The sequence below is a fragment of the Dreissena polymorpha genome, chromosome 5 (assembly GCF_020536995.1).
Source record: "Dreissena polymorpha isolate Duluth1 chromosome 5, UMN_Dpol_1.0, whole genome shotgun sequence".
Lineage (NCBI taxonomy): Eukaryota > Metazoa > Mollusca > Bivalvia > Myida > Dreissenidae > Dreissena > Dreissena polymorpha.
Window position 1 is genome coordinate 74,953,869 of NC_068359.1, and position 8,396 is coordinate 74,962,264.

Sequence of the window (8,396 nt, forward strand, 5' to 3'; positions counted from 1 at the left end):
TATTGGTTATCTCTCAAAGGCAAAATAAAGAAGTTTTTTTAATACAGAGTCATGGAGTGGCTGGATGTTTCCCTTGAGGAAGAGGTAGTAACAACGGCACAACATGAAGCGCACAGTAAATTTACATCGTGTTACAATGCGGTAAAGGCCCAGTCTCACTATGATGCCGGTGGAGCCCCAGTTCGTGATCAGGCATCTACCGGGATGAACCGGTGCTCCACTGGGATGAACCGTGAACGACCGGGGCTCCACCTGGAAAGTATTAAAATGTTTAATACCTCCAGGATGAACCGGCAGTCACCGGGTTGGACCAGCAACGACCGGCGTAGCACCGGGAACAACCGGGACGGCACCGGGAACAACCGGAACGGTACCTTAGCTCCACCGGGGCCAAACACACCCCGCAGAGCTCCGGCAACGCCCCGGTGGAGCCCCGGTGAATGCCGGCAGAGTCCCTTTATAGCTACGTTACATAAGTAAACCGGTGCTCTGACGGTGCCGTCCCGGTTGTTCCCGGTGCAGTCCCATTTGTTTCCGGTGCCAAGCCGGTCATTGCCGGTCTTTCCCGGTAACTCCTGGATCATCCCAGAGGTATTAAACATTTGAATACTTTCCCGATGGAGCCCCGGTTGTTCCCTGTTAAACCGGGGCGTTGCCGCAGCTCTGCCGGGGTCTGATGCCGGTATAGCCCCGGTGAGTGCCGGCGTAGTGACGGTATACCGGGGCTCTGCCGGGACTCTGCCGGCTTTCACCGGGTTCAGCCTTTTCGTTTGGATGTTCATGCGCAAAGTGAAGCACGGCATCTTTTGCACTGGAAAAAGGCAGTCTGCAGTAACTGCAAACTGCATGTGATATGTCCTGAAATGGATACAGAAACTTCGTTGAGCAACCTATACATTATATTTGTACTTCGTTGCGCAACCAATACATACTCTGTGCGAAACCTATGCGTAAAGCGACTTGTAATTTCCTTCGAAACAAAGCATTTGAATAATTAAAATACATGTTCGTAACCTGTTTTGTACTTTAAAATGTGTAATTTACACTGAATCAAAGTAACATGTAGTTTTATTTAATTTAAGTTACCGCAATTGGCTATTTTAACAGAATACCCATCTTATGCATTGCTTCAAATCAAAATATTTCGATTTTAGCTCAAAATAAACTTAAAGGTTGCAACTACGGGCATTTGTTATTAGTTTGTTATTGAAAATAAGTACCTACCATTACTGGATGTTCCGTTCTCTAATCCATAAACACCAGAAAAGATGAAACTCGCCTGATTAAGTAGTGTATTTACACAATGTTTTCGTAGTAAAGCATATACCCGACGTCGTAGCGAAACGGACTACGCATTGACCTCGTCAGCCCCCAGTGGTGATTATGCATTCATGTATTAAATAACATTAACACTTGATTGAACAGTTGAAAATGAAGTTGTTGTGTATTCATTGTGTTTTACATGACACAGTTTACACTTCGAGATAAAATACATGTCCTTTGTCATTATGCAGTTTAGCTAACATGTGTCACTTTCCACCTTAAAACGTGACTTCTCAATCCACAATGTTTTGCTTCACGAGTCTTAAAACACATGTTCTGGGACATTTGTCAAATAACAACCGATGTAATTTGAGGTTCTACAGGCTACATTTTATGAAATGAAAGATTTAAAAAAAGTAAATTTCGTCAGACAGACGGATGGTTGGTTATCGCAAGTATACGGCCTTGTGAAGCCTACATTCGATATATTTTACTCACATAATATTACGTTTTCAGTATTTAACGGAAATCGAATTAAAAGAATATATATTTTGGCTGTCTGTGCTATGTTTTGGCAGCATGTTCATTTTGTGGTTACTTTTCAATATTCACCATATGCTTTTTTAGTAAAATGAGTACCTTGCCATAGTGCGCTTTGTAAATTTACTGCTTTAATTAACCTCATATTAAGCAAAGCTTAAGCAGTGTATATGGCTTGCAAAAAGGAATGCTTAAACAATCGCACAGCCGTGTGTAGCTTCGAGGTATAAAACACCAAAATGCGACTTATCGTTGCAACATGTGATACAATTAAGTAAATACAAACATGTTGATGCACATTTGACGTTATAGCAGTATATAATAGTTTAATGTATAGGTAAGGCTATTAAAACAACAAGTACATGTGCCATTACTTTGCCTTACGTGTGATACGTTCGAACACATAATATTCCAACCAATGGAGAGTGTAACCGAATGTTATTATGCTTGTGAAAACCATGCTTATGTCAATCAAGCCGGTATCTACTCATATGAAAATTCAATTGTTCTGAGGGTCTAAAATGTTAATATTTCTAATACTGTCTTAAGCGTTTGACCTTACGTGACCGTTATGATGATTCCAAGTTTGTATTTATAAAACCGATATTTATTTTGAGTTTCGATTCTCCACCTTGTGTATATCGATGGAAACGTGTCTACACATTTTTACATGTACTAATTGTCGATATTATGTATATGAAAATCGATCTAGGTGTATTCACACGTGCGGACATGATTGTCAGTCATCGGCCATATATCGATGAAACAGATTTACGAAAAATTGCATATCTAAACTGTCAGAATTCGTCAATTGAATCGATCGGAGATTCTGCGATTCTCATAGCATAATATTTAAGTTAATGTAATTTAATATAAATTTAATTTAATATATATATATATATATATATATATATATATATATATATATATATATATATATATATATATATATATTAAACATAATACATGCGGCGCATTTATCCGAACAAAGGACAATATCAATCAGATGTGTTGTTGTAATAACACTCATGCGATTAATATTTTAAGAACGTCCTATTTTGCTATATGGATGAAATTTTTGGTAAAATATCCTGTTTTTTTTTTTCTGTGTGTCTATTGAATTACATAGTTTAATATAGATTTTGTATTTGATTGGCATACATAATATAAATAAACAATACTAATCTTCTAATATGTTTACCTTATAATTCAAATTTATTATAATACTATATACATACACCCAGTTTGCTTAGTTAAGTCCTCTAGCCAAGAGAGGGCTTTATGAAAAATTTCAACTTAGCGTCTGTGATTGAATTTGCTACATCATTGCACTATGACATTATTTTTTTTTTTTTTCAAAAAGCATAATTCGGGAACCATGCAACCTATTTTTTGTATAGTGATGCTTGGTGTGTTCATATTACGCTCTTTTAGAATTATTCAAAATTACGACAATATTCATATTGAAATCTTTAAGAATTGCATTGAAACTTGTTCATGATTGTGAGCAACTTGTTCATGATTGTGAATTTAGTACGATATATCTAAAGATACAGTAATCCATGATTTATTTAAAAAGACAATCCAGACACAAGAACGGTCTCCACAGCTCCGCTCCTTAAGCCAGTCATGTAACTGTATTACATTGCCAAGTTATGGTGGCGGGATGATGTACATGTAAGAACAGCCGATGTTATTTGCTATTCCACAGGTTTCATATAACGCATACGTCAATAATATTGATGAGGTGAATTTCCAAAGTTTGCTTGCTTTGTAAGACAGAACATGAACTTCTGTTTTGTTTGATCTAACCAAGGGTGATTATCGGGCGTAAACGACAGTTGCAAGTCCTCTGCTTCACTGCCACATTCGATACGTTTTTAATCAAATAATGCTACGTTTCTAGTAAGAATGGAAAATCGATGTTATAACATATATCAAAGGCGGTTTATATAAGTATTTTGTTGAGTACTATGGTTATTTGGTGGTGTACAATTGAAACCAAACGCGCTCGTGCAAAAGAAGTAAAGTTGTACGTTTATAAAAAAAACGGTACACAACCTTAATATGATACGCCTCATTCACTGCATGTCGTGTAGTATAGCAGATTGTGTTATCTTTAAAATAAAAGCAAGGCTGAAAACGCACTTACCAACATTAACATAGAATTATACGAATACAAATTGTACGCGAAAATACCCATATCATATAAGGAAACAAATCATACCAAGTTTAATTGTCTTAAGTGCGAACAAGTAGTTATCACATTTGCACACGTCTAATTATGGAACAGCTCGATTGTTAAAGGTACACCACTTATGAATATTTTAGAATCGGATAATACAAGGAGCGCAACGTGCGCAATGTATTTACATTTTGTGATATAAAACATAGAACGCGCATGTTTTTTTCTGTTTTGATAGAATTACTCAATTGTACCATAACAATGTATATTATACTTTTTTGTTAATATATCGGGCACATAACATATATTATGATATTTATTTTTTATTGATGTTATATATATATAATATATGAAGTCTTATACATTCCGTTATTTTCTCGTATGCGTATTATATATTGTTCCTTCCTGAAACAAAATTATTGTTTTATTAAATACAATTATGTAATTTTGAGTGTGGGAGGTGGAGGTTAACTAACATATGAACAGTTTCATACTGCATATAACATGCAAAGTACATTGAGTCAATAAAAATCCTCAATATGTGCATAGTTTTGTATTTTTTCTGAGAAGCAAGTTTTCGACATAATCCCATAATCGCGTATTGAACTTAAGCAGAAGGTGCGCTTGTATACAAACGTGGTACAGGGGACCAAAAACAACGTTCTATACTTTATAAAATCTACGTATACTTGTATGCAAGATAAAAGTGAATGCAAATATGTATTTTTGATTAATTTTCTGCAATTCCCTATATCAGATTGTGTATAGTATTTGTTTATATTGACAGTAAGTTCATCATTTTTTCGGCTTTACAACAACTTAATGTAATATTGTTATCCCGTCCTTTCAAAACTGATGATGTCACTATAAATTTAGTTATATGACCGATAGCGTGTTATAGGTTTAATGTAAATAATCGCGCAGTTTAGACATGTTTAAGTTTATTTTTTAGATCTGGAATATCACCGCAAAATATAAACAGTACACATATGATTGGAAATTCATTACTCAGCGCAAGTTTTATACAAAGTCGTAATATTACTTCTGTCACGCGGGGACACATTTGTCAATCCGATATCATCTATTCTGTTAACGTGTTGTTTGTGACATTGTAAGTGTCCATAAAAAATGCAGGTTTTTAATTTGGAGACAGTAAGCATATACATAGTGATATTATTATACAGCCTCATAAACTGGTTCTAGTTCCAGGAAACGGACTCGAGAGAATTTCAAATAAGCTTTAGGCTTGTACAAATAATTTCAAATAAGCTTTAGGCGGTGTACACAATATAACCAAGTGTTAAGACAGATACAAGGTTCATTATGTGTTCGTTAACTTTTTTTTTCCATTTTGCTCTTGGGCAGTTTAGAGTTTGGTTATTGTTTGCTAAGTGGATGACACATATTTACGATCTTTTTTTAAATCTAGTTTAATAAAAGTTAATTTCACTATTTATAGTTAAATACTTGTTTAGCTAAACATATTTCTCAATGAATTGATAATTGTAAAACATGCCCATGTAATGTTATAATTGATCCGATATGTACGGTACATGTTCACTAAAATTAACAAATGAGCAATCAATCACATGAAAGGTCATATTCCAATGTCGTATTTTAAACCGTGTGTCATCGCATCGAATATTGGTTGAATTGTTCTCATTAATTACTCACTGTGTTTTTTTTTAAAGAACATATAAATGACTACATGACGCATTCACGAAAGCGATGACATATTGAAAACTATGGATGTTCGTATTTTGAAACCGTGGAGGCTACGGACATTGTACTTATCAATGAATCAATACAAAACAAGTGTTTATAGTAATTCAACTAATACAAACAAAAAAGATAAGGATGTTATTCGCATATGACAGCGTGAGATATCGACTGAATCAGAAATGTGTTTCCAAGTATTCGTTTACACATAGCGTATTGTCTTTTGTACACCATATACATGCGAACATATGCATGTACTGATTGTTAAGTAATTGGACAAACCATTCTTTATCATCAAACCTACGTTTATAGTTAAGAAACGTTTGAGATTAGGACAATTTGTTATTTACCCGGTATAACGATGATTAAAGCACGATCAACCTCTTCTGATACAAAAACTTGAGTTACATTTATTGTATTGACATCTGTATTGAAGAACACTTCCCATGTGTTAAGTCTTACATAGTTATTTTTAAATTCAGTTAATTACCACTGATACAATAGTGTGCGTATGTTGCAACATCATGTGGAAATTAAGATAACGAAGACCTCATGATTTTCATATTTGTTAGATGACGAAATTAATTCGGAAGTTATTTGCCTATTCTTTGAAAGTACTTTGTCATTACGTCATACAAAATGTAATTACACTAAAATCAATGAGTTCACTCACATGGATGGCATTTATGTCCTTATTCGACACAAATTAACATAATTTTTGTCAGTTTCTTTTTTCTATAATTAATGTTCGGTTGTCAGTTAGTTTGATTTAAATGTGTGTTTAATTATTCAAAGTTGGTAATTTCAAATCGCAGCTGTGACAAGTAGATGATGTTTTCGATTTTTTTCAGGGAAAAGAACAAACTCGATGAAATGTGTATGCAAATGCTAGCTTAAAATCATAGCCCATTATAAACTAGTATACGGAGCTACGTTAAGCTTTTGAGCTTCTAGTATATTGTAATAATATAAATTCTCTGAAATAAAACATTGAGTGAATATTTTATGAACAAACATTGTTCCTATTTCGTTGATAATACAGAATCGTTATCCTTATGGTCCAGTGGTTACTGGCTTGCAAAACTGTGATCATGTATGTTTGATTGTGCTTTTAACTTACATGATTTATTTTCAGATAACTGCGACTCATGGCATATATAACATAGAGTACAGACCGCTGAGGTCCTTCTCGCGTTATAGTGGCCTCCTAGTCGCAACAAAACAATAACCGAACCAAAGCAGAAGGCTGAGGTATAAAAGAAACGGTGTGTGCTTCAAAGCATAATGCTTATCGACCAATAAGCCCCAAAGACTTTTCTGACAGACGAGCAAAACGACCATGACACCGAAAATGTCTGCGTGTTGAGGTAACACATTATTTCAGCTTAGAGCTAACTTACACAAACAATTTGCCGGAGCCAGCATGCACTATACAACTGTATTGGGTCGCTTAAATACTTTGTTCAAATAGCCGTCTCATAAAAGTGACCGTCTTTCATTTTATCGGAAATGGGAAGCATTTCAAAGTATACCACGGTTCACTGTTCGCACAAATACGCTTAATATGCAAGTTATATTGAAGTAAAATTCGGTCTAACTCACGGACTCGTCAGTTATTCATTATTATCTTAAGAGTATACGACAAGTTGTTGTTGTTTTGAGGTATTGTATACACATACTCAAACTCGTTTATTATGTTAAATTTTAAGGTAAATCTGAAATTATACTAAAGTAAACTTCCATCGCCGTCAATCACTCCACGCAAACAGTTACGAGGGGTTCCTAAATGTCTTTCTTCAAAGATATACAAACTAAGAAGAATCTCACTAATAAGTAGGTTTCTTTTGCGTTTAATGACTTGTTAAAACGCTACGCTCCGCTCCATGGATTTTCATTACCACGACCATTTATATGAAGGTAGGTATTTCAAGTTCAATTATAAACCCTAACTTAATTCAGAAGCGTGCATCAACATGTATAGCTTTTATACCAAGCTCTAACCTAAATCGTATTTTTTGTTTCATTTATGAGGTTGTAATTGGATGTTAGTCGAATTAGTAGAAGTAGTAGTTGTAGTAGTAGTAGTTGCTGTTGTTTTGTTGAAGTGGTATTATTATAAATGTTGTGTTATTATTTTTATTATTATAATAAGTAGTAGTAGTAGTAGTAGTATTTGTAGTTTTATAATTATTATTATGCTATAGTGCTGAATAATTTGGTAAAAGATTCTTCGACGCTATTTATAAATGAATGTTGTTTAATACAGGTATGTATTTTTTGGTTTGCATGTGCACCTTGATTACCAACATCTTCCATATATTTGCGTATTAGGTTGAACGAAAACATATACACAAACAATTCATAGTATAATATTGGTAATCTTATGAATCAAAGACATTGAACGATGGAATACATTTACCAAGATTGAACAATTTATTCCTTCAGCCGAGAAAGAAATGTATGGAGTATTTGCACTGAGCGTCAGTAATCAGAAATATGTGACAGCATTTTATATTGTCACTTATGTTTTCTGTTTACGAAAAGCAATATCCGGGAACTAGGCACTTTGTCAAATTATAATGTAGCTTGCGATCAGTTGTATACGGCAAGTGAACACTTGCACAATAGAAGAAACAGTCCATAATGCTACAATAAAATAAACACCAATAGGCATTTCGCATTGGGATTG